The 25,796-nt window shown below is 49.9% G+C and overlaps 1 protein-coding gene and 1 pseudogene across 1 annotated transcript in view; both read right to left on the bottom strand.

The window, feature by feature from the left end:
* Nucleotides 1-25,550, bottom strand: part of SCAP (SREBF chaperone) — an 82,155-nt gene extending 56,605 nt beyond the window's left edge. The window contains 1 exon segment of the mRNA XM_088463980.1: nt 25,445-25,550. The gene's annotated coding sequence lies outside the window, so the exon portion shown is untranslated.
* On the bottom strand, nt 10,675-11,983 carry LOC148442402 (uncharacterized; annotated as a pseudogene).
* Nucleotides 25,551-25,796: the final 246 nt, after the last annotated feature.

Raw genomic sequence — 25,796 nt, 5'->3', positions numbered from 1 at the left:
CGTCACGAAGATCCTTTGCTGTCCCGAGTCCAATAAGGCTCCAAGATGCAGAATCCTCCGAGACGGGATGAGAGTGGACTTCTGCCAGTTGATTAGCCAGCCGTGCCGTTGCAGCAGTGCAATGGTCAGGTCCAAGTGGCGTAACAGGAGCTCTGGAGATCCTGCCACCAATAACAGGTCGTCCAAATACGGCAACATGCGGACTCCCTGCAGCCGCAGAGAAGCCGCCATGACCGCCATCACCTTGGTGAAAACACGTGGTGCTGTTGCCAGGCCAAAAGGTAACGCCCGAAACTGGAAGTGGTCGCTGCGGATTGCAAACCTGAGGAACTGTTGATGGCGCAAAAGAATAGGGACATGCAGGTAAGCGTCCTGTATGTCCAATGACACCATGTAGTCCCCAGGTTCCAGCGCTAGAATGATGGACCGTAGGGTCTCCATCCGAAACTTCGGGACCCGCAAAGACTTGTTGAGTGCTTTGAGGTTGAGAATCGGACGATATGACCCATTGGGTTTCTGTACCAAAAATAGATTTGAATAGAAACCCTGGCCCCTCTGGGAGAATGGAACAGGCACTATAACTCCAGCCTGGAGCATAGTGTGCAATACCTTCCGCAGCTCCGTAGCCTTGTTCCGGTCTGATGGTAGACCCGTGTGAAGAATCGAGCCGGGGGTCTGTGCCGGAAGGAGAGGGCGTATCCGTGGGAAACCACCTCCAGAACCCAAGTGTCTGTCGTAGTGGTCGACCAACACTGGGCGAACTGTAGCAGGCGGCCTCCCACCCTGGGATCCCCCAAAGGGAGGCCCGGACCGTCAGGCCGCAGGCTTGTCATCTGGCTTGGGGGCCGGACGTCTGGTACTCCATGCCTGCTTCCGGGGCTTGACCGATTTCTTAGGGCCAGCCTGTCGAGGAAACAACTGTGGTTTGGGCCTGCCCTGGGCCCTAGATGACCGAAAAGACGATGGTCCAGAACCAGAAGGAGCAGCGGCCGACGGGAGACAAGCAGATTTGGCTGCTGCCAGCGTGGCCACAATCTTATCCAGATCCGGACCGAAGAGAACTTCTCCGGTAAACGGCAACGCTTCCAGACCTTTCTTGGAATCTGCGTCCGCCTTCCAGGATCGCAGCCACAAGGTGCGACGAGCAGCTACCGCTGCTGAAGAAATTCTTGACACCAGAGTACTAATGTCTAGAGCCACCTCGTTGATGTAGGTGGCCGAATCATGGAGATTGCCAATCAACTCCGCCTGTTCGGCCGGACAGTCGGATTCAAAAGAAGCCTCTAATGAATCCGCCCAGCGCTCCATCGCTCTGGCAACCCAGCAAATGGCCATAGCCGGCCGTGCTGCCCCCCTGCAAGGGAATAAGCGGACTTCAGGCAGATTTCTACCTTGCGGTCCGTAGCATCCTTAAGGGAGGACATGGATGGCATCGGCAATGTGGCACTACGGACAAGACGGGTCACGTGAGAATCCACCTGTGGAGGGGATTCCCACTTAGCAAAATAATTATCCGCGAACGGATAAGCCACCGCCAGGCGTCTCTGCGGCTGGTATCTTTTGCCAGGTTGTTTCCACGCCTCCTCTAAATGGTCCACCAACTGACCCGAAAGAGGAAAGACTGTGGCATCGCCCTTCACATCTTTGAAAAAGGCATACTTAGATTTAGCCGCTGGGGGAACTTCGTCCTCAATCACCAAGGCTGTGCGGACCGCCCGAATAAGTCCAGGAATATATACTTTGGACTTAGCATCAGCGTCCTTAGTATGGAGAGGTTCCTGATCGTAAGGATCCAGAATCTCCCCATCATCAGACGTCCCTTCGTCATCCTCATAAGGAGCGGACAGAGACGCCACCGGCCTTGTATGAGGCCGCATCACAGACTCCCCTTGCAACACATCCGACAAGTGCTGTACAGAACTCGTCAGGGAGTTAACCCACGCTGGCTCCTGAGAACCCGGGAGCGGGGAAATAGGGAGACTGTGGGGTACCACCAATTGTCGTGGGAACCCCTGCATGGGTGACGACACCACAGACTGCTGGGACAAACCCATCGGAGTAAACGCGGGCTGCGGAGCTAACTGGCCCACTAAAGCTGTTAACGCCTGAGCGAAACAAGCCCAGGGCGGCTCCTGTACCGGTGCTGTAACCGTAATAGGCCGCGCCATGGACAAACACTGCCGGCAAAGGCCCTCCGCGCTACCCTCCCCCTCCGCTAACGGTACTTTGCACGTGGTACACTGTAGCCGGAGGGGAAAATCACTTTCAGACATGATGGCACCACGTATGTGACCTCTCTCACCAATTAAGTATTAAATAGGCGAGAGACCACCCTGCAGCACCGCACCGCAAGGGCTTTAGCAGAAAGAACAGGGACAGTAATAAAGCTGACAGTTTAGAGAAGAAAAGCTACAGGCAGCGCTAGCACAGTCACATACAATGCAGAGAAATAACAATTCCTGCACTAACAGCGCTGATCACTCAACTACACAGACACAGGGCCTGGTAGGACACAGCGCTGCATACACAGACCTGAGCCACAGCGGAGGAGAGGTATGCGGGGGGACCCAGACCACGATGCTTCCGTCCAGCGCTTCCAGCAGCGTTCACCATGCGTTCTGGAGAAGATGGCCGCCGAGGAGCAGAGAGGAGGCTGGCCTGGGGGAGGAGCGCTGCCACAGGACCAGTCGGCAGCATGCAGAGAGGGCTGTGTGCAGCGGGGGAGGCGCTGGCTGTGAGACAGGGAAGGCGCGCTCCCCTGGCATGCATTTAACCCCTGGGACGCCGCAGCGCTACCGCTCTGCTGCGGTCCGCTGTCCCAGGGGGTAGTGGAAAGCGCAGGTTGGTCGCCGGGCTCCACGCTGCAGCCAGTCCCCAGGGAGCCCCCTGCCTGGGGACTTAGGACCATGTGACCAGCGGGGACCCACCGCGGGACCCCGCTGCTTACCTTTGTCCCCCTTGGATCCGGCCATGGTCCGGAACATCTGGGGTCACCGCTAGCTGTGACCCCAGATGCTCACCAGCATACCCGGATCGGTACCGGCGTTCTGGTACCGGCGGGGGTGTAGGGAAGACAGCATGGACGTCAGGACTGACTGTCCATGCTGTACATCCAGATGTACAGCCACAGCTGCACTGAAGAAAGCTTCAGGGGCTCTTCTAGCCCCACTCCGACAGGTGCACCCGACGCCGGCCGGGCACCAAACTAAACTGAGGTGCCTTGGCTCGGGGGCGGGGTATAGGAGAGGGACCCTAGTGCATCCTGGGAGGCTGAAAAGCTTAACTCTATGGTGCCCAGCGACTGACGTCACACCAATACCCCCAAGGTATCCTGTGGATAACCTATGGACCCTGAAGTAGAAATACCAGGTCTGCGAGCCTGGGGTAATGTGTATTGGAGTGACATACAGTATATACCAGGTCTGCGAGCCTGTGGTAATGTGTATTGGAGTGACATACAGTATATACCAGGTCTGCGAGCCTGTGGTAATGTGTATTGGAGTGACATACAGTATATACCAGGTCTGCGAGCCTGTGGTAATGTGTATTGTAGTGATATATATATATATATATATACCAGGTCTGCGAGCCTGTGGTAATGTGTATAGCAGTGACATACAGTATATACCAGGTCTGTGAGCCTGTGGTAATGTGTATTGAAGTGACATACAGTATATACCAGGTCTGCGAGCCTGTGGTAATGTGTATTGCAGTGACATACAGTATATACCAGGTCTGCGGGCCTGTGGTAATGTGTATTGCAGTGACATACAGTATATACCAGGTCTGCGGACCTGTGGTAATGTGTATTGGAGTGACATACAGTATATACCAGGTCTGCGAGCCTGTGGTAATGTGTATTGCAGTGACATACAGTATATACCAGGCCTGCGAGCCTGGGTTGGGTACATCCTTGTGTATCTTTTGAACATTAAGACTACTGAACATCTCTGTATGCTATACCCCCTTGAAGCTAAGGGGAAGGGTCTTTTTCAAGACCATCGAGCAACAAACATCTTTGCCTGACTACGACTGCATCTGTATCCTGTGACCAACAAAATTGCGCAAAACGCTATTCCATTCTCCTGCTGTTCTGGATTGAGTCAAGCGTCTCCAAAGCGCAAGCCCTCTGCCAGCTACCGCGCAGAGCCTGGTCTATTGCGAGGGATCAGGAGGAAGCAGCCGACACGAATCTGGAGGTGTGGCCGCAGCTAGTCGACGCATACGCAGCAGCAGCGGTTCCAGGTGCCGAGAGAGGAGCCTGATTGTACGTAAGAAGCGGTTCCACACACCGATGGCAGAGTTTGGTGGTGGCAGCATCGTTACACGCCCACAGCGCAGTGGGCGGAGTCAGTGACAGGCGGTCAATGACAGTAAGAGGGAATCCCTGATACCCCAAGACCCAGTCAAATCCAATCTGTGATCGGGAGTGGAGGCTAAGGCCATCCGGTCATTTATTACAGTACAGCTGGTAACAGACTTGTGTCATCTCATCATGCGGCATAAGCTGGGACAGAAATTATACATATCTCTACTAAAAGAAAAAAGCCATATACGTGAGACAGCTTCGGGATGCACAAAATTATTTACTATTCGGCATCTTTTAAGAAGCTGGGGCAGATGAGCAGGGAGTCACCTGAATACTCGCGAAGGTCAGGCGCTAGCTGTAACGTCTGCATTGCCTACCCGGCTGCTCCAATCAATGCAACACTCACCAGTGGTCACACAGTGGCTGGAAGGTCAGATTAAGGGGCTTCCCCAGGGATCTAGGCTAATGATGTCTTATTGGTTTATAAATGAACTGAGTCATTAGTGCCCTGCGATCAGAGGAGGCATTTCCCATAACAGAAAGTACTGTGACTAGCGGGTGACAAATATGCGACAAGCCAAAACTGCAATGCAGCATCTATAGAAGCGGCCCGGCAGGCTTACTGCGTTCATTACGGGACCAAGGACCTCATTCAGACCCGGACGGTATCTGCAGTCCGTTCGCAATTGCCGATGGTTGCTACACAGTGCGATCACAGATCCCTCGCTCGCCCAGCAAAGCCAGCCCAGAGTGAGTGACAGGAGAGGCCGTTTGTGGGTGGTGACAGGGGCAGTCCAGTAAAAACAGCGGGTTGGAGAGGCGAACGCAGGCGTGCCCGAGTGTTTCAACGCCGTTTTAGAGGCGTGCATAATTAACAGGCAGCGTTCATAGTACACGTCACCAGCCATTTTTTTCCTCTATTTTCCTCGCAATGCTTGCGGTAAAAAAAAAAAAAAAAAAGCTACCACAAGCACTGCGTTCACATCCGATAGTGGTCGATGTACCAAAGTTTTCATACACTTCCAGGAGATGACGTGGGGGTAGTGGGCGCCTCTGCATTCGCTAAGGGGAGTCTGCGAATGAACGCTCGTACAGGTACGATGGACGTGCTTATGCCTTGGCGAGCGATCGCTCCCCGCCGCGTCACTTTCAAATATTTGCATACGCATCATGTGAGCGTACGCTCATAGCAACCGGGTCTGAATAGGGCCCAGAGTCTACTCCTCGGTTAGCCGCCATTACTCAGGGAAAGGTGTGTGCAGGGTGTGGTATGATAGGTTGACAGTTCTCATATCGGCATAAGGCATGTCTACACATGACAGCACGTCGACCTCATTTCCCTGGAGGCCCAGCAATTACTTCCCTGGTCCAGGTGGCAGCATCATCTTCAGTGTCTGCCCAGCAGTGACGTGACTGCCAGTTCCAGCAGAGGGAGATGATGCACCGGAGTTTCGGTAAGTATACATGTCCTATCCTGAACCCCTACCCCTCCCTCTAGTAGGGCCTAACCCTAACCTCCCTGTTGAACTGTGTCGACATTGTGGTGTTGACAAGGTAGATGTCGACCATGTGACTGGACATAGAGACTCCCCCCCATAGAGGATAACAGTGTGTAGGTCACCAGGGTGGAATATATACATGGTTGATGCTAGATCCAAGTTGGCAAAAGGACCTCTGATGTCACAACCACGTGACCAGCGATAGCAAGGGGAGGGGCTACCAGTTTTACTATCCACTTGGACATAGAGGGGAAATATAAACCTGCGGCGAGCGAAGTAAGCCACTGCGCCAGAAGCGGGACGAGTGAAGCGAGCCTGCGAGGGCACACTTTTGGCCCCCCATTGTGACCTTCGCTCCTCCCCGTTGTCGCGGGTCACATGGTTGCGCTGTCAGAGGTCATGTATAGCTAACCATATATACATATGCCGTGTGCTGTTCCTCTCACATAGGGGATTAGAAAGATAGAGATAATTGTACACATTTTGTTGTATTGTGAGGACAGACCTCGCAATGCTCATTACAATGCTTCCTGTATCAGGATCAATACAACTGATTCCGTATTCAGATTATCCGAGCCAAGGAACCAATATAACCTGAAGCCGGTCACCCTAAAATATCCCAATGCTGAAACGGTTCTTTTCATCTGAATGAGCCCTAACTCCCCATAACCCTTGTCAGACCAGGAATCAATCTGGGCCCCCAAACACAGAGAGATATTTACAGCAAGCCAACATTCTACATACAGTGCATCCCGAAAGTATTCACAGCGCTTCACTTTTTCCACATTTTGTTATGTTACAGCCTTATTCCAAAATGGAATAAATTAATTTTGTCCTCAAAATTCTACACACAATACCCCATAATGACAACGTGTAAAAAGTTTTTTTTTTTTTTTAGATTTTTGCAAAATGAATAAAAAAAACAAAAACTAAGAAATGACATGTACATAAGTATTTCACAGCCTTTGCCATGAAGCTCAAAATTGAGCTCAGGTGCATCCTGTTTCCACTGATCATCCTTGAGATGTTCCTACAGCTTAATTGAAGTCTACCTGTGGTAAGTTCAGTTGTTTGGACATGATTTTGAAAGGCATACACCAGCCTATATAAGGTCCCACACTTGACAGTGCATGTCAGCGCACAAACCAAGGATGAAGTCCAAGGAATTGACTGTAGACCTCCGAGACAGGATTGTCTCGAGGCACAAATCTGGGGAAGGTTACAGAAAAATATCTGCTGCTTTGAAGGTCCCAATGAGCACAGTGGCCTCCATCATCTGTAAATGGAAGAAGTTCGGAACCACCAGGACTCTTCCTAGAGTTGGCCAGCTGTCTAAACTGAGCGATCAGGGGAGAAGGGCCCTAGTCAGGGAGGTGACCAAGAACCCGATGGTCACTCTGGTCAGAGCTACAGCATTCCTATGTGGAGAGAGGAGAACCTTCCAGAAGGACAATCATCTCTGCAGCAATCCACCAATCAGGCCTGTATGGTAGAGCGGCTATACGGAAGCACATGGCAGCCCACCCGGAGTTTGCCAAAATGCACCTGAAGGACTAGCAGACCACGAGAAACAAAATTCTCTGGTCAGATGAGACAAAGATTGAACTCTTTGGCATCAATGCCAGGCGTTATGTTTGGAAGCACCGCTCATCACCAGGCCAATACCATCCCTACAGTGAAGCGTGGTGGTGGCAGCATGTGGGAATGTTTTTCAGCGGCAGGAACTTGGAGACTAGTCAGGATAGAGGGATAGATGAATGCAGCAATGTACAGAGACATCCTGGATGAAAACCTGCTCCAGAGCGCTCTTGACCTCAGACTGGGACGACAGTTCATCTCTCAGCAGGACAACGACCCTAAGCACGCAGCCAAGATATCAAAAGGAGTGGCTTCAGGACAACTCTGTGAATGTCCTTGAGTGGCCCAGCCAGAGCCCAGACTTGAATCCGATTGAACATCTCTGGAGATGTGAAAATGGCTGTGAACCGACGCTTCCCATCCAACCTGATGGAGCTTGAGAGGTGCTGCAAACAGGAATGGGCGAAACTGCCCAAAGATAGGTGTGCCAAGCGTGTGGCATCATATTCAAAAAGACTTGAGGCTGTAATTGCTGCCAAAGGTGCATCAGCAAAGGCCGTGAATACTTATGTACATGTGATTTCTTAGTTAAATTTGCAAAAAAATAATAAAAAAAAAACTTTACAAGTATTCACATTGCTTCACTTTTTCCACAGTTTTGTTAGGTTACAGCTTTATTCCAAAATGGAATAAATTCTACACACAATACCCCATAATGACCACGTGTAAAAAGTTTGAGATTTTTGAAAATTTTATAAAAAAAAAACAAGACATCACATGTATTCACAGCCTGGTCACAATTAACACTGATATGTACAGTATATGCGTGTGTACATATGCCTGTCAGCAATATGCGTGTACATATGCCTGTCGGCAACAACAGCACATGCCATAATGTAGGAAAAATTAAGATAAACAACTGTTTGCATCTCAAATGATTTGTCCTCAACTGGATTTAAAGACCGATATTAATTATAAACTCAACACCGATAGCTAATGCGGCATCCATGGGAAGCGCATGTTGAGGGCCTTTACACCAAGGAGCTGATATTGAGAATGCTGGGCCCTCATATAAATATGAAGATGTTGAGCTAAACTCATTATTCATAAGAGGTGAAATGTCCGGTGACTTGTAGATGATGAAAATTATGGCACGGGGACAAAACATTTTCGAGGTCTGTTTTCAGAAAATTAGAAAACGATACGATGTCTGGGTAAGCGGCGAAATCTGAATACACGTGATAAAATGGGATTTTGGTACCTACCGGTAAAATCCTTTTCTCTGATTCCACAGGGGACACTGGAGGTTGCTTACGCTGGGGTATAGAGGCGTGGATAACTGGAGCCAGCACTTTAAATAATTTAGAAGTGTGAAGCTCCTCCCCCCTCTATGCCCCATCAGCCCCCAGTTTAGAAAATGGAGACCGAGAGGAGATGGAGAACAAGCGGAGTAAAAGGGAGAGAACACACAAAACATACAACATATGTAACAAACCAAAGAGGCAGGCTAAGAGCGCAGAGGTGGGCGTCCAGTGTCCCCTGTGGAATCAGAGAAAAGGATTTACCGGTAGGTACCAAAATCCCATTTTCTCTTTCATCCACTAGGGGACACTGGAGGTGCTTATGCTGGGGACGTCCCAAAGTTCTCCCCACGGAAGGGAGCGCTCTGCGGCACCTGTAGAACAAGACGGCCAAAACGGGATGCAAACGAAGTAGCAAACGTATCAAATTTATAAAACTTGACAAACGTGTGAACTGAAGACCAAGTGGCCGCACGGCACAATTGTGACGTGGAGGCTCCTCTACCGGCCGCCCATGACGCATCCACTGAACGTGTGGAATGAGCCGAAATGGACGAAGGAGGCCGGCGGTCGGCACCAACATAAGCCTGATGAATAGTCAGCCGAATCCAACGTGCCAGAGTCTGCTTAGACGCTGGCCAACCCCTCTGAACCGCATCACAGAGGACAAAAAGCAACTCAGACTTACTGAGGGAAGCAGTCCTGTCAACATAGATGCGGAGAGCTCTAACCACATCCAAGGTAGAAGAACCACCAGAGTCTTCCACCAAAGACGGTACCGCAATAGGCTGATTAATATGAAAAGCCGACACTACCTTGGGAAGGAAGGCGGCTACCGTCCGGAGTTCCGCCCTATCAGCATGAAAAACAAGGTAAGGTGGCTTATAGGACAGAGCCGAAGCTAGAGCCAGGAGTAGGACCGTTTTCCAAGACAAGTACTGAATATCAACCTCTTCAAAAGGTTCAAACATGGACGACTGAAGAAACAAAAGCACTAAGTTCAAGTCCCAGGGAGCTATCGGAGGTACAAAAGGAGGCTGCATACGCAAGACCCCCTGAAGAAACGTCAGCAACTCAGGAATGAGAGCCAATTTGCGTTGAAAGAAAATGGATAGGGCAGAAACCTGCACCTTTAAAGTTCCAAGACGAAGGCCAGAATCCAGACCAGTCTGAAGAAAAAGCAGAAACCGGGACAACCGAAAAGTCCTAGATGGAAGATCCCGACTGGAACACCACGAGATATAAGAAAGCCAGTTACGATGATAATGCGCAGCCGAAACTGGTTTCCTGGGATTATGTTCACTCCCGATGACCGAAGGAGAGCAATCATGACATGAGTTTGGTGAAGATGCGGGGAGCCGAGGATAACCCGAACGGCAATGCCCGAAACTGATAATGATCCTTCAATATGGCGAAACGCAGAAAGGCTTGGTGTGGTTCCCAGATGGGAACATGGAGATAGGCATCCTTGATATCCAGGGATAATAGGAACTCTCCTGGTTCCAACCTCGCAATAACGGACTGCAGAGACTCCATTTTGAATCGATACATCTTCAAATACAGGTTCAATGACTTGAGGTTCAAGATGGGCCTGACCGATCCATCCGGTTTGGGTACTACAAACAGGTTTGAGTAGAACCCCATACCTCGTTGATGTTCTGGAACCGGAACGAGCACAGATGATACTACTAGAGACTGGATAGCCTCCTGTAGAACTCTGGCCTTGTCTGCAGGTATTGGCAGACTTGTAGTGAAGAACCGAGGCGGAGGGGGGGCCTCGAAGTCTATTCGGTACCCCAGGGAAATTAGTCTGCGGATCCACGGTTCCGGAGATGTCTGGTTCCAAACATGTTGAAATCCTTGCAGCCGGGCACCCACTGTAGGTGGTCCCAGGTGGGACGGAAGACCGTCTTGCCACCTGTTTTTCAGCTGGCTTAGGCTCCTGTCTGCGTGCAACCGTGTGTGGGCGGCCTTTACCTCTGCCGCCTCATGTTTGGGAGGGAGCCCCTCTGGCTCTACCACGAAAGGAATGTGGCGCATGAAAGGAATGAAACGAAGGTCCTGTGTAAGCTTTTCTGGGAGCCGGTGTAGTTGACGGGAGGAAGGAAGACTTACCCCCCGTGGCCTGGGATATCCATTTGTCTAATTCCGGGCCAAACAGCATATCGCCATTTAATGGTAAACCCTCCACAGCACGCTTGGATTCTGCGTCCGCTTGCCAAGCGCGCAGCCAGAGGGCTCTGCGGCCCGAAATCGCCGAAGCAGATATGCGAGCACTAATCTGACTGATATCTTTAGAAGCTTCTCCCATGTAAACTGCAGCCTCACGGATGTGTTCTGCTAGTAGACGTAACTCTGCTCTGGAATTACCTGAGTCCAAACCTGTAACCAACTGGTCAGCCCAGCAAACCACAGCCTTGTTAACCCAAGCGGTAACAAGGGTGGGTCTAAGTTGAGCACCCGCTGCAGTATAAATAGATCTTAGCGTTGTCTCCAACTTACGATCCGAAGGATCTTTTAGTACTGTAGCGCCTGGTACGGGGAGTGCTGTTTTCTTTGAGAGACGGGAGACAGACGCATCTACTGGAGGTGGTGTTTCCCACTTCTCCATCATGGATGATGGAAAAGGGTAGCTAGACGAAAACCGCCGCGGAATCTGGAACCGCTTATCCGGCTGTTTCCAGGCCACCGAGAGCTGTTGCTGAAGTTGCTGTGAGAACGGAAAAACCGCAGAGCTCTTAGGTTGTCCTTGAATTATTTCAAGCTCCTGTGGTGCAGGAATTATAACCTCAGGTAAATTCAGGGTCCTTCTGACCGCCAAAATTAGAGACTCCACCCCGGGAGAGGTGGACTCTAACTCCTGAGGGGTATCGTCCTGTAAAGCTTCCTCCAATTCCCCTTCTTCAGTATCCTCCATAGCGAAAAATTCTTCGTCCGACTCCTCTGACTGGAGAACAGTCGTCAGAGGACGCTTTTGTGTCGGTCTCTGGCAGGAAGTGGAGGGTGCAGATGCCGCTGTACCCATAACCTGTACCAAGGTGTCTAGAGACTTGGTTAGCCCCGCCACCCAGGGAGGTTGAGACTTACATGCCTCAGCTAACTCTGACGCTAAGTCTGACATAACTCCTACCATGTCAGCGGCCCGTGTAGGCGCAGGTGAGGCAGAAATAGCCATAGATGGATCCATTGCTATACGAGCATCACATAACGTGGACCCAGCGGCATGCGGCTTGGTTAGTTTGTTGTTACACTTTGAACACAAACATTTTCTGAGAAGCTTTAGCTCTGTTTGACATGGATACACACAGTCACCACACACAGAGGGACAGAGTATAGACAGAATAACAGAAGGCTGGTTTGGGACACAGAGGAGGAGTACACCCCACTCCCTTCCCACAGATCAGAATCCCTGCCTACACCCCAGTGATACTCTCAGCCTCTGTACCAGGGATGTGGTCAGGTCAGCCTTCCGTGTAATCCTTTGCCAAGGATCCTGTTAAAAACCTGCGCACTTCCTGGCTGAAGGAGAGATGCAGCATTAGTAATAACAAACGGCAGCCACGCTGTTTTACACAGCCGCTTGCAGGAGAGAGAGCCCGTGCTGCCTAAGCAACCCACCATTTTCTGCCTCGAGGGCTTCAAAGATGGCTGCTCATAATATCCACCCGTCTCAGCGCGTGTTGTCAGTGGGGAGAGGGAGAAGCAGGAAGCCGCGCTGTAGCGCTTTCTTCCTAACCCAGCGCAGGCACTTCTTACAAAGTGCAGAGATAGCGCTGGGTAGCGGGGGATGTGCAGCGCTGATACTCACTGCGTGTCCCCGCTGAGGTCTCTCTCTGCAATCGGCTTCAGCACTTCTTCCTGTGCTGTGGCAATAAGGAGCTGTCAGTGCTTTTAATGTAAGCACTGTGCGCTCCTTCCTGCTTCTAATAAGACAGGGTGCCAGGTACCCGGACCCCACCTTTGAAGAGGTGACGAAGGGTACCTACAGTATGTAAAAGATGTATAAAATAATAAAAAAAATAAAATTAAAAAAACCCTATAAAAAATAATAAAATGTGCTGCTGGATCACAGCATAATGTGACCAGCTCCTAGAGGCTCATTTTCTAAACTGGGGGCTGATGGGGAATAGAGGGGGAGAAGCTTCACACTTCTAAACTATTTAAAGTGCCGGCTCCAGTTATCCACGCCTCTATACCACAGTGTAAGCACCTCCAGTGTCCCCTAGTGGATGAAAGAGAAAACAGGTTTAGCATCCAAAGCGACCTAAACACACATGTACAGATTGGATACAGACAGCCACAACCAGCCACTATATGGGAGCGCAGTGACAGAGGGATTATGTAACAAGCTATAGAGACTGTCTGCAGTGAGGCTCCCCTCACCGGAGCTGGTCTAACGCTGCTCGGGCACCGCAGGGGCAATATAATGGAGCTGGGATGCTGTCAGTGGGCGACAGGAAAATGCTGCTAATGGAATGGAGAACAATGTAATAAACACACACCCTGCATATATAACATAGAGGTGCAATAACAGCGGCGTCTCTGAAGAACTGCGCAGGCGCCGAGATCGATACCGCACACAGACGCAGATTGAAATTGCATGGATAGCCAGTCGCGGAGCCTTACACAGTTGCATTGACACAGGCGGACATTCTGCGCTTACTATAACCTGGTGCTATGTCCGATGGTGCTCCAATGATGCGTCTTTGTATGCACATCGGTAGAATCGCGCCTCTGTCAGTGGGCCCATCGGCCGTCCCATTACCATACTGATGCAGTAACAGCTGTGCTACTGCATCCATCTCCGAATCACCCCCAAAGACTGAGAAATGATGATTTAGTATACATACTATACAAACGCCATCAATGACAGGACCAACTAATCACTCAGAGGCTCAGGCCGGACATCGGACCATCTGCAACAGGTCTGAGGCCATTTAGAGCTTCCCATATTTACCGTGATGGTTTTGATGCGTTAGATGAGCAGACGGGTGAAGAAACAGTACTAGTTATGGGGCGGCTGGAGAAGACCTGGATGTAGAGCTCCGTACTGGGGGCTGTAGGAGAGAGATCACACATAAATTTCCCTCCACTCCCGAAGGGTCCAGCAACAGGATCATTATTCAGTCTGGGCATAGAACGCTGCTCACCACTCGGAACCAGCGGCCGGATGGCTTCTGCCTTCAATGCGGCCCGTTACTGAGGACATTACGTGTCTTCTTCCGCTGTGCTACATAATGATCCTATCCATTTCATAACCAGGCATAGCAGCTGCTTGGGGCCACACACACACTGCCATAAAACCAGCGTTACCTTGCACACATTGCTACAGGGGACTCTTCCTCACTCTGACAGCCTGGGAGCGTAGCGGTGTAGTGTTGTATCATGCAGCGCAGTCACCACACGCGGCCTCTTGTTGGATGTATGGCCTCTTCCTGGCAACAATCCCATCTGATTAGTGAAACTTAGTTAAAGGATTAGATCAAAGGCTGAGTGTGCCAGGGACCCAGCGTAATCGAACATGGACTTTGCTTGCCAATATATACACAAGAACGCCGATATTGCCGTGTCCACCGCGGACTCTGTACCGTAAAATAATGACCCTATATAATGTAAGGAGAAGACAGCAGCAGCTGAGGGATAGATGTGGAGTGTGGAATAGTGTCACAGTATAGATAATGGTGATCGGCATGTGCACATGGAATTACTATGCAGAGTACAAGGACTAGAAACAGGTGGAGGGGGGACAAAGTATAGACTGTCAGTGACAGAGTGCCATATTTGATATATTACCAATTTCTATTATTTTATTCATCCAACAATGTCTAATACTTTGTAACAGAGCTATGCTGCGAGTAGGAGCAGCCATGATGTCAGTGTCGCAAATGATGATGATCAGTTTCTGCGATACAAACAAACTACAACAGATCAGGTGACTGGCCACATGCAGGCTGCACACGTGGAAATCCAGGGTTACCTGCCTATCAGACAAGGATGCCCTGACATGCCAGGTTTATCGTGTTGGCGATCACTAGGAAGCATGTCTGACCAGCTGCGAAGCTGGGGAGACTACTCGGTACATTTGCACAACTAATACCGGCGTACGGCAGCACTACACACAGCATAAACATTACAGCCCACACCGCACCTTGTATATACAGAGCTCATATACAGGGGAAATCACGGCTGCAGGTTGGACGCTGGCCAGGACAGTGTAGTAATGTACATTACATAATCCAGGTTTACATAGACGCCCAGTGATTACACAATGCAGCTTGTAAATCATTCACTCCAGATAACTGGATCTAAACAACTGCACAAAAAACACCGGGCTTAGTCGTACGTATAACAGATACGTAGGGATAGAAATAGAACAACTTAAACCCAGGTAACTATGAATTACAGAAGCAGCAGAGACGCTTACTGTATACACTATACATAGGATGTAGGAGCCAGCAGCGCCTTTATAGGAAACAGGCAGTATATACATCCATTCACAATAGCGGCACCTCCTAAAACGTTTGGTGTGAGCATTTTATTTAGGGCGACTGTAGCAATAACCAGAGGAAGAGGAGAGAAGGTAAGTAACATGCAGACGGAACGCAATGGATGCCGATGACCAGCATGGATCCAAAGGCCCCAAATCTGGCGGCTGGCAGTAGCTCTCCCACCATCTACCAATACACCATAACACAGAAGAGCCAGACACGAGCGCCCCCAGAGACCACCAGCATGCTCCAGAGTGACCCGGCCATCAGACGGCCTTTCAGTGGGCGCTGGGCAGGAAGACAGGATTCGTACAGCTGTCCTACTGTTACACAAAAAGGGTCCGAGTTTACCCTCCAGCTGTTCCTATGCGACGCATTCCGCAAACCTGGAACAGCTCAAGCGACCTTTGTCAGCCTGAGCACGCACTAACCTGCTACACACAGTATCAGGACAAAATGGAGGCAGCCGGGTGGCAGGATCCATCCGTGTCTGCTACCAGTGAGCACAATATGACAAGCAGGAGGTCTGTGGGTCTATGGCAGATCCATTTCCTGCAGCCTATGAGCGTGAGGGGAGGATAAAGTCTTATAAGTAGCCGCTGGCTGATAGAAATTATTTTATGGAGCAGGATTTCTACGCTATTAGCCCGTGGCTAATACATGGGACATATACTGCGATTACTGACTTACAGAATAGTTCACGATATGAATATATACCAAAGAGTCCTGTGCTGTTATCAGGTTTATTTACTTCATCAGGTTGGTAACTTTGGACAGACATTCAGTGAAATATGGCAGCAAGTAGTGAGCGCCTTGGACAAGACAGTGGAAACACGTTCACTCTATTCGTGGCTCAATCTTTAACACAAGAAACAAAGACGATGTCATCAAACGCAACTTTTAGGTTAAGACTGGAAGAATGAGGTGTAGAAATAAAAATAATTGCCAATAGAAAAATCACTGCAAAAAAAGTGCGAGAACCCTCCGGCAGTTATGGAAAGTTCCTCCGTGTAAATCTAGACTCCGCTATAGAGAAAAGACAAAACAAGAGCTTCTACAGTGAAATACAGACACATTCCCTGGAACCTTTAGGAAGATCCCCAGCGTAAAACGCGTAGACAGCTGACCTATCCAGGATCCCTTCAACACATAGGGCTGAGACCAGGCTATGACGCTTGTGACTTTGGATCGGTTCCTACGAATGGTCCAGTTTATGAACACGAAAATGTTCTCATTTTTCTTACGCCTTATATCTTATATGTAACGCAAATTATGATGATGTTTTCCTTTCTTGCTGATGTGTAAGACACTATATAAATACAAAGCAGAGAGCGGACATGATCTTCACATAGACATGACTTGGCAAGTTCCCATAATGCATTTCTATTGGCTTTAGGGCCCGATTCAGACCCGGTCGCAAGCGCTGAGCGCTCGCAACCGGGTCGATGGTGGCGCACAGCGCATGCGCACAACGGAGCCGGCTCCGTTGTGCGCATGCGCGAGACCCGGCTAGCGACGGGCAATCCGTCGCTCCGGGTCTCGCAGCAAAGGGGGCGAGCTGTCGATGTTGAGTGACAGCTCGCCCCCTTTGGTGGGCGGGCCAGGGGGGTGGCTGCCCAAACGTAGGGGTTCCCATGAGAACGCCTGTCGTTTGGGGGCGGCCCCACTGATGTCAGTGGAGAGCTTCCGGCTCTGTTAGAGCCAAAAGCTCTCTGGGGCTTGCGGCAACGAGACCCTACCACAAGGGTCTCGTTGCAAGCCCGATGGTTCGCGATGGTCTTGACCATCGCGACCATCATCATGGCCGCTCGCTATAAAAAAAGAAGAAGCCTGGCCCTGATTCAGAGCGAGCGGCATTGTCAGAGCGAGCGGCATTGTCAGAGCGAGCGGCTCTGAATCAGGCCCTTAATGTCTTAGAAAGTGCTGCAGAGAAGCTCCATAACCTCAGCGCCACCAGATGTGACTGCGACGTCTGTGTGACTGCAAAGCTCTAGCGGGAATACGGGTCTATAGATCCTAGTGACGGACTGATAGAAGTGCAGCTGGAAGCATCAGTCCTGTCTAGAATATCTGTAAAACGCACAGTATAAATGTACCTAGAACAGTTGCACACAGAGTCCCACACGTGGCACTGTAACAAACCACATCTCATTTTATTACGCTCTTTCTTTTCAACTGCAAAGCGCTATGGAATATGATGGTAATAGGTAACTAAATAATAATAGGGACAGTCCCACGTGGTGCTGGAGCACAGGACACAGCAGACTGAGGGCTGGATGGAAAACGTACCCCAGCGTATATCATGTGACCATAGAGGACAGGGGTCCCCTTGTATCAGCAATAGGCCAGCAACTCAGCGTACGTTCCCATGGGAATCAGAGGCAGGTCAGGAAGGGTCCCCGCACAGAATGTACACCAGCACCTCTCTGACAATGCTAAACGTAGAACAGATGCCCAGAGGGTGAGGGTGTCCTTTCGCCCAGGCCGTTACTCAGTCACACCCCACTGCCACCTGAATACGCCTTCCTCCAACATTATGGCTGCCCTAGCCTGTCTGTACAGCATAGTATAACTACATTCTGGTCTCTGTAATAGGGCTGTAACCAGTGACAACTCGTACACAGAAAACATGCCCAGCATTAGAACATCTGTCCAGTGCATGTAATTGATCTGTGTGACCGAGCCCTAAACATAGGAACAGATTCTGAATTGGGAACAAAGCAAAAAAAAAATTAAGTAACTTTGCACCTGGAACAAACCGTGCTGCACTGCAAGGGAGCAAATACATGTATTATTTAGCATGCATGGTAAATACTGGCTGCTCAAAGACCAACAACCAGCGGGAGCGCACATTGGTCGTTACCGTTCATCGTTTTGGGGCAGAAAATGAATATTTTCAACGAGTGGACGATAACGATATAGTTATCGTCCAAAATATTGCTGCGTGCGTACGCAGCTTAAATCTCCGCACATTTTATATCTGTCCCCCCTTGCAGTGACGCATGGTTTTACGAAGTTGCAAAGTTACTACCATGGGGCAAAGGTACTCGCTTTTGTTTTGCTTTGCACCCAAATCTCAATCAGGCCGATAATCTCGATCACACTGGCTGGACACAATATGGCTGTAGCAGCTGTGTGAGCAGGAATTACAATTCTATCCGGCACGGCTTCCAAGTATTCGAGAATACGGCCTAAACATATAGATTGTAGCTACCATGTTCCTTTAGTAACATAATGGAAACGATTATGTGATAAGATATTGTATATTTCCATGTGTGAAGCTTTACATGACCATGGTTTGTGTTACATCTAGGCGCTGACCGTGCTTGCCTGGGTGAGAAAAGAGGCTGGGGCTAGCAGGCAGCCAGTGAGAGCTGTGAGGGGTGAGAGTTGTCAGGGTTGGGAGGGTCCGGGGCTTCCCTGCAGCGCTATAACGTGCAACTGTGAGATATATATTAGGATGCTCAATATAATAGATCACACTGAATACTTTGATAGCCCAACCACGGAAAATTAAGTTTAATTCATCTGTACACAAACTTTTATTAAATACAACAAAATCCCGACAACGGCAGGAGAGACGTTCAAGATTCGTTATTAGAGAATATTTTCCATGCATCAGAAAAATTAGGGAATGATATCAAAAGCGCTCACGCTGTTATAATCGCAATGTCCACTCTCCACAGGGCGTCCTACACATTACATACATAGGTCAATATTTCCACTAAGAGGTCATTTACATTACCCTACCCACAATCCTTAGGGACAGCTTGGGTAATGGGGTCACCATGAGATGACTCCCTTTAATAGCCTATGCAGGCGTCATCTCACCACACAGGATGTGTCTTAAATCTGCTTCCCCCAAAAAAAGGTTTAATTCAGCAGAAACCATCGGAAAACAAAATACCCTATGGACCGAAACCCTGACGCTCTAATGCTGGAGCCTGCAATACTACGCAGCACATAGGACATCACTGGCAGCATCAGCGTAAATACACAGCAAGGAAAAGACCCCACTACCAATAGGCTCTGGTCATACAGTATGTGGATGATGGGTCAATATAAATATATTAAAAGGAAATATAAAAATAGCTTTGGGCATCAGAAGGAGGTCCATATGGCAGAGATAGGTCCATATTAATAAGTAACTATCTGTAGCTGTATTTCCAACAAGCAACTATATATCCAGGAAAAGAGTGCGATTCTATCGCGCTGTCCTCGCTCGCCTGGTCAATGCCAGCTCGCCAAGGTTGGGCGCTGATCCAGCAGCTCTTGTCGCCAAGGTTATAACAGCAGCAGCTGGGATCCTGTTAATCAGCCTCCATCTCCCAGACTCCAGGAGGTCGGGAATCTCGCCAATACGCTACACCAGTTCTTTCACAACTTATATATATAAAGCTACAAGCTGCCTCCTATGTCCTACAGACAGGAATTTCACACAGGGGCGACGTGAATGGAGCTAATCACCGGTACAGGTCGTATCGCGTTACCGGCCTCCTACAGGGTGTAATCCACCCAGGATCGGAGGAAAGAGTACGGAATAACAATGCACGCCATGACGGCGCCCGAGATTAAAGCAAGCAGCGGGTTATTTCCCTATCTTCTCTAACATGGCGTCTATGCAGATAGATCTAAAAATGCATAATATGCGGTTTCAATCATTTAACACGAAAAAAAGATAAACCCGTAAAAACAAAAAAAGTCTTAGAAAAACTTACAAAAAATAAAAACGCAGAACTTCTTCCAGGATGCTGTGCTCAGTGCAGCGAGAGCTGGACGCAACCAGACAGTAAAGAGAAGAATATTAATTCCCTTTCTTTCCTTCCAAAACAGAAGCGAAATGTGAGCCAAGCCCAGCGAGGCGCAGGACAGACCCGTAAATCACCAGGCAGAGCTCTGCCCCACAGCTACAGTGTAAGGGGATCAATTATTTATATGTCATAGAACCATCCTATAGACGGAGGCCTGGATCAGTAATTTACTAGGACCAAGTGACAAAACCGAGGCACTAAGTGCCTCAATGCTGGAACGAGGAATGGAGGCACCCGGAAAACACAGCATGCTATAAGTGCGGTACTGGTTAGCGCGCACACACAATGCTTCTCCGTCACCACCTTATTCTGCTACTGTAAAAACACCCGCAAGTGCTAGTTTCTATTTATTGTATGGATAAAGGAACATTAAAAAGTTAGCAGTACACGTGTTCGAGGTGCCGGAAACCCCACCTTATCCCTCTGCTTATAGCGAGGTGCGTTTTACACGTCCGCGGATAAACGCGTTTTTAGGAATAGTAGCACAGGGCCTGATTCAGACCCGCTCGCAAGCGGGTCAATGGTGGCCCAGTGCGCGAGCCCCGGAGCAAGCGCAAAAAGCACTCGCTCTGTGGCTCACTACAAAAGGGGCAGCTGTCGATGTTGATCGACAGCTCGCCACATTTTGTAGGCCTGGCGGGGGGTGGCTTCACAAAGGGAGGCGTTCCCATGCGAATGCCTGCCGTTTATGGGCGGGCCCACTGACGTCACCAGTGATGTCAGTGAGAGAGCTTCCGGCTCTATTAGAGCCAGAAGCTCTCTGGGGCTTGCGGCCACGAGACCCTACCACAAGGGTCTTGTCGCAAAACTAAAGCTAAAACAAGCACTATGCTCTCAGACTGATGGACAAGAGAGGTGGTTCTAGATGCCTGAAATTTGGCATGGCCCTCCAAACACACCACATGGACATCAGGCGATTGGGCTGGTCTGACCCTCGATGACGTCATTCACAGTGTAGGTAAACGCTGCAATGTGAGAAAACGGCTAAGGAGAGACAGCTCGCTCTATACACGGTGCGCCTGATTTAGAGGTGTATGATTGCCGATGACGGCCGCAGTGGAGCGATTTTTTGCTACTGCGCGCGCATCTAAGTCGCACCGTGCATCCTTCTCCATTGTGTCCACGCAGAGTCGCAGTTCTCACTTGGGTGGTGACAGGTGGCTTAGTGTATGCGCGGAGATGGTCTGTCTTAGGGGCGTGTCACGGAAGTCACAGTGAAAGTGCGTACACAGATGATTGGCCGCTCACATAGGAGGCCATACTCGCATAGACATTAGGGCTGGTGCGAGTTTCAATGGTGAGAACCATGGTTGCGTCTTAGGACGCACCAATCGGTATTACAGCGTGTACGGACGCTGACAGTGGGCGTCTTAGTTTGTAGCGGTATTTGAATAAAGTTGCAGACAGACGACCGCCATTAGACGCAGCTGCTGGTGCTTCTGCGTCCTCCTCTGAACCTGCCCCAGTACATGCCGGGACAACGTGCAGCTCTTTATTCACTCACCAAAAGGTTTGGAACCTAAATAAGATGCTCCGGTACTCTTATCCCGCCTCCTACTTTATGTTGGGGCATTACAAGTACGTTTTCCGTGACCATTTCCGATTTGCACATGGTGGTACCACCCATATTTACATAGCCAATCATTCCATAAAATTTATAGAACAAAGGGCCTGATTCAGATTTGAACGCAATGGCGATTACGTATGCAAGTTTAACGATGGTTTGTCATTGCACATGCGCAAAACCGCACTGCACGTGTGCAGCGATCACGGATGCACAGAAAAATACATCGCAAAGCGAGTGACAGGCTGTCAGTGTTTGGGGGGGTGGAGAAAACGGGGAGTGTTCATAAAAACGCAGGCGCGTCTGACTGCCGTTACACGGGCATGCATAAATTTGCCCTTGCGATCTCCTACGCAGCTCTGCGCTTCAGGAGAGCTGCCAAATCTGCAGCAGGTGAGACCTTCCGCAAGGGCAAGATGGCCGCTCGATGTTACCGATATTTACGCAGGTAAGCGTCGTCGTATGCATGCGAGAGGGCAGCAGTGGGCGTCCTTATGCTCGGGTGCTCTTTGGAAACGTTAGCATATTTTCTCAGCTGCATGCCGTGCGGAATCGCTGCGGCGATCGCATTAGCTTCCATCTCTCAATCAGGCCCAAAAGTCGGATGCATTCAGTAAACGTGAAAGATTTAGAGGTAACCATATATACGGAATCCGAAGCTTTGCATTTCCCAATGTACAGAAGAAGAACAGACTAGGCAGCATATCTACAAAACATAAGGTTTGGGAGGGGGCAAGGGGTGCTGATCACTGACAGCTACAGGAGAGCTGATACGGAGAGATTCGCTAGATGGTAGAGTTAGGTGAGGTTACTGTACAGGAGAGCGGATACGGAGAGGTTCACTAGATGGTAGAGTTAGGTGAGGTTACTGTACAGGAGAGCGGATACGGAGAGATTCACTAGATGGTAGAGTTAGGTGAGGTTACTGTACAGGAGAGCGGATACGGAGAGGTTCACTAGATGGTAGAGTTAGGTGAGGTTACTGTACAGGAGAGTGGATACGGAGAGATTCGCTAGATGGTAGAGTTAGGTGAGGTTACTGTACAGGAGAGTGGATACGGAGAGATTCGCTAGATGGTAGAGTTAGGTGAGGTTACTGTACAGGAGAGCGGATACGGAGAGATTCACTAGATGGTAGAGTTAGGTGAGGTTACTGTACAGGAGAGCGGATACGGAGAGGTTCACTAGATGGTAGAGTTAGGTGAGGTTACGGTACAGGAGAGTGGATACGGAGAGATTCGCTAGATGGTAGAGTTAGGTGAGGTTACTGTACAGGAGAGCGGATACGGAGAGATTCGCTAGATGGTAGAGTTAGGTGAGGTTACTGTACAGGAGAGCGGATACGGAGAGATTCACTAGATGGTAGAGTTAGGTGAGGTTACTGTACAGGAGAGCGGATACGGAGAGATTCGCTAGATGGTAGAGTTAGGTGAGGTTACTGTACAGGAGAGCGGATACGGAGAGGTTCACTAGATGGTAGAGTTAGGTGAGGTTACTGTACAGGAGAGCGGATACGGAGAGATTCACTAGATGGTAGAGTTAGGTGAGGTTACTGTACAGGAGAGCGGATACGGAGAGATTCCCTAGATGGTAGAGTTAGGTGAGGTTACAGTACAGGAGAGCGGATACGGAGAGATTCGCTAGATGGTAGAGTTAGGTGAGGTTACTGTACAAGAGAGTGGATACGGAGATATTCGCTAGATGGTAGAGTTAGGTGAGGTTACTGTACAGGAGAGTGGATACGGAGAGATTCGCTAGATGGTAGAGTTAGGTGAGGTTACTGTACAGGAGAGCGGATACGGAGAGATTCGCTAGATGGTAGAGTTAGGTGAGGTTACTGTACAGGAGAGCGGATACGGAGAGATTCACTAGATGGTAGAGTTAGGTGAGGTTACTGTACAGGAGAGCGGATACGGAGATATTCGCTAGATGGTAGAGTTAGGTGAGGTTACTGTACATTCAAAAACTCTAGAAATTGGAAAAAACGTTGGTTGGGGGAAAATGGAAAATTCAAAGACTTTCTTTGATAAAATAGCCCTGGGACCCAGACCTGGTGGAATGTTTATCACAGAGATGGAGCGTGATTTGTGGCCTATTTTTAAAGCCTGACAATATTTTACTACCAACTGCAATTCAGCAAGAGAGGAAGAATCGTGGCGCGTGTATCGCTCCTTACGCAGCCTAATTACAGCCACAATTGCCATGATGCAGGTGTGCGGGGGGTTTGCACCACTATCACTGTGTGCATTTATTTCCTGATTTTGAATGAATGATGCACAGACAGCGGCCCTGGGGACCACCATGGCTGCCCCGGTCACATGACATGGTGCAGTAAGTAGCGATGGTTTGGAATATCCCTCCTTGCACAATCCCATCCTCCCCTTCCATTGTCATCATATACAAGGAGGGACAATGTGTATCAGGCATCAATGTTTCATTGAAGTTGATGTCACTGTGGGGAGTTGTGGGCTCATTCCCCCCATAGATTGCGGCAATGCCGGCGTCCATACACATGCTAAGCAGCAAAGTGTCCCTGGAAATGAATGTGGGCAAGTAGGAGCCTGTTGTGAGTGTGCAGAGTACTGTACACATTCCTCACGCACCTTTCTGTACATCCAATAAGAACATTTATTTCTCCCAAGGAGGAGATGACCCCTAAGGGTCTACTCTATGAGCAGGAACTTCAGCCCCTCTGTACTCGGGGTCTGATTCAGTAAGGATCGCTATTGTGATCGCAGCTCCATAATCGCACGCAGGTCTGCTGCGAAAATATGGTAATGAATGCAATCGCACTGCCGGCATAGAGACACCCACTCACTACCTCACATCCATAATACCTAGCAAACCTCCAAAAACATCGGTAACATCGAGTACCATCAGCTCCTCACGTAGAACTACGACAGCCCTGACCTTACGTAGAAATTGCTAACCTCGTTGCACGCAGCGAGTACTCAGGCGGAGTATGCAATCGCACTGGCTAATTTACGCACGCCCATGCAACGGCGTTTAAACGGACAGACACGCCTGCGTTTCTTCGACGCACCACTCTATTGGTGCCGGGACTGTTGTGTATGAGCACATATTCTATGAGAAGTGCTGCATAATGTGTGTAAGGATGCATGGCATGACAGGACATGGAACAGGAAAGCACTTCTTTTAAAACTGGATGCAAGACGTATGTAAATCAGAGAAGTGAGAAATGGCTTCTACCAGGTCTACAGCTTATGCTGCCTGAGAGGGAGGTACGGCGCTCCTCGCCGCGACAGCACCGAGCTCCTCGCCGCGACAGGAACACTGTACTGTGCTATATATCCACACATGATACTCACACATATATACACAGGGATTTTAGTCAGACGCCAATTAGCCTGCCAGTATGTTTTGGTGTGGGAGGAAACTGGAGAACCCATAGGAACCCACATAAACATTGGACAACATACAAACTCCACACAGAGAGGGCTCAGTCAGAGATAAAACACACAACTGCAGCAATGCTAACCACTGATAACTTATATACATGAAGGTACAGTCAGAGGGTCAGTGTAAGGGGGGAGGTATAATACTAACATCTATATATGCCGGGAGAGGACAGTGTCCCAGCCCTAATGGTGACTGACCTGTACACTGTGGGTGTGTGGGTGTATACCTCCTCCCTTCTCAGCCCAACACAGAGAGGAGACCCAGCACCGCACAGGCCGCCCCATTCCCCTAATGTCTCTGTACACCAGGCCTATGACATCCCCCCCCCCCATGGTGCCCGGTACTACACAGGGAGGAGACCCAGCACCGCACAGGCCGCCCCATTCCCCTAATGTCTCTGTACACCAGGCCTATGACATCCCCCCCATGGTGCCCGGTACTACACAGGGCAGAGATACGGAACACGCCTCTTACCGATCTCCTGCAGGCTGCTCCCCACGCTCTGTGTTCCGGGCGCAGCGCCCGGCAGGAAGTCTCTGGTGCCCGGCACTTAGCATTCCCCCCCCCCCCTACGCCCCCGGGCAACTGCGCTCAACGTCCCCTGACCTCTGCCGCCCGGATATGACGCCGACGCTGGTGCCGCCCGGATGTGATACCAACGGACTCCGAGGTGCCAGTCGGGATGCTGCTGCGGCAGGTGCCGGACACTGGACGCTGCTTAGGAAGGGGAGCAGGTGCCGGACAAGGGGAGCGTCTTACAGACTGTTTCCACTTCAGATATTGTACCTGGAAGTGACGTACACTAAGGGCGGAAGTGACGTACACT

The sequence above is a fragment of the Taudactylus pleione genome, unplaced genomic scaffold (assembly GCF_031769625.1).
Source record: "Taudactylus pleione unplaced genomic scaffold, aTauple2 ptg001542l, whole genome shotgun sequence".
In the NCBI taxonomy this organism is placed as follows: Eukaryota; Metazoa; Chordata; class Amphibia; order Anura; family Myobatrachidae; genus Taudactylus; species Taudactylus pleione.
The sequence above is the reverse complement of the archived record's forward strand: the minus strand, read 5'-3'. Positions and strand labels throughout refer to the sequence as shown.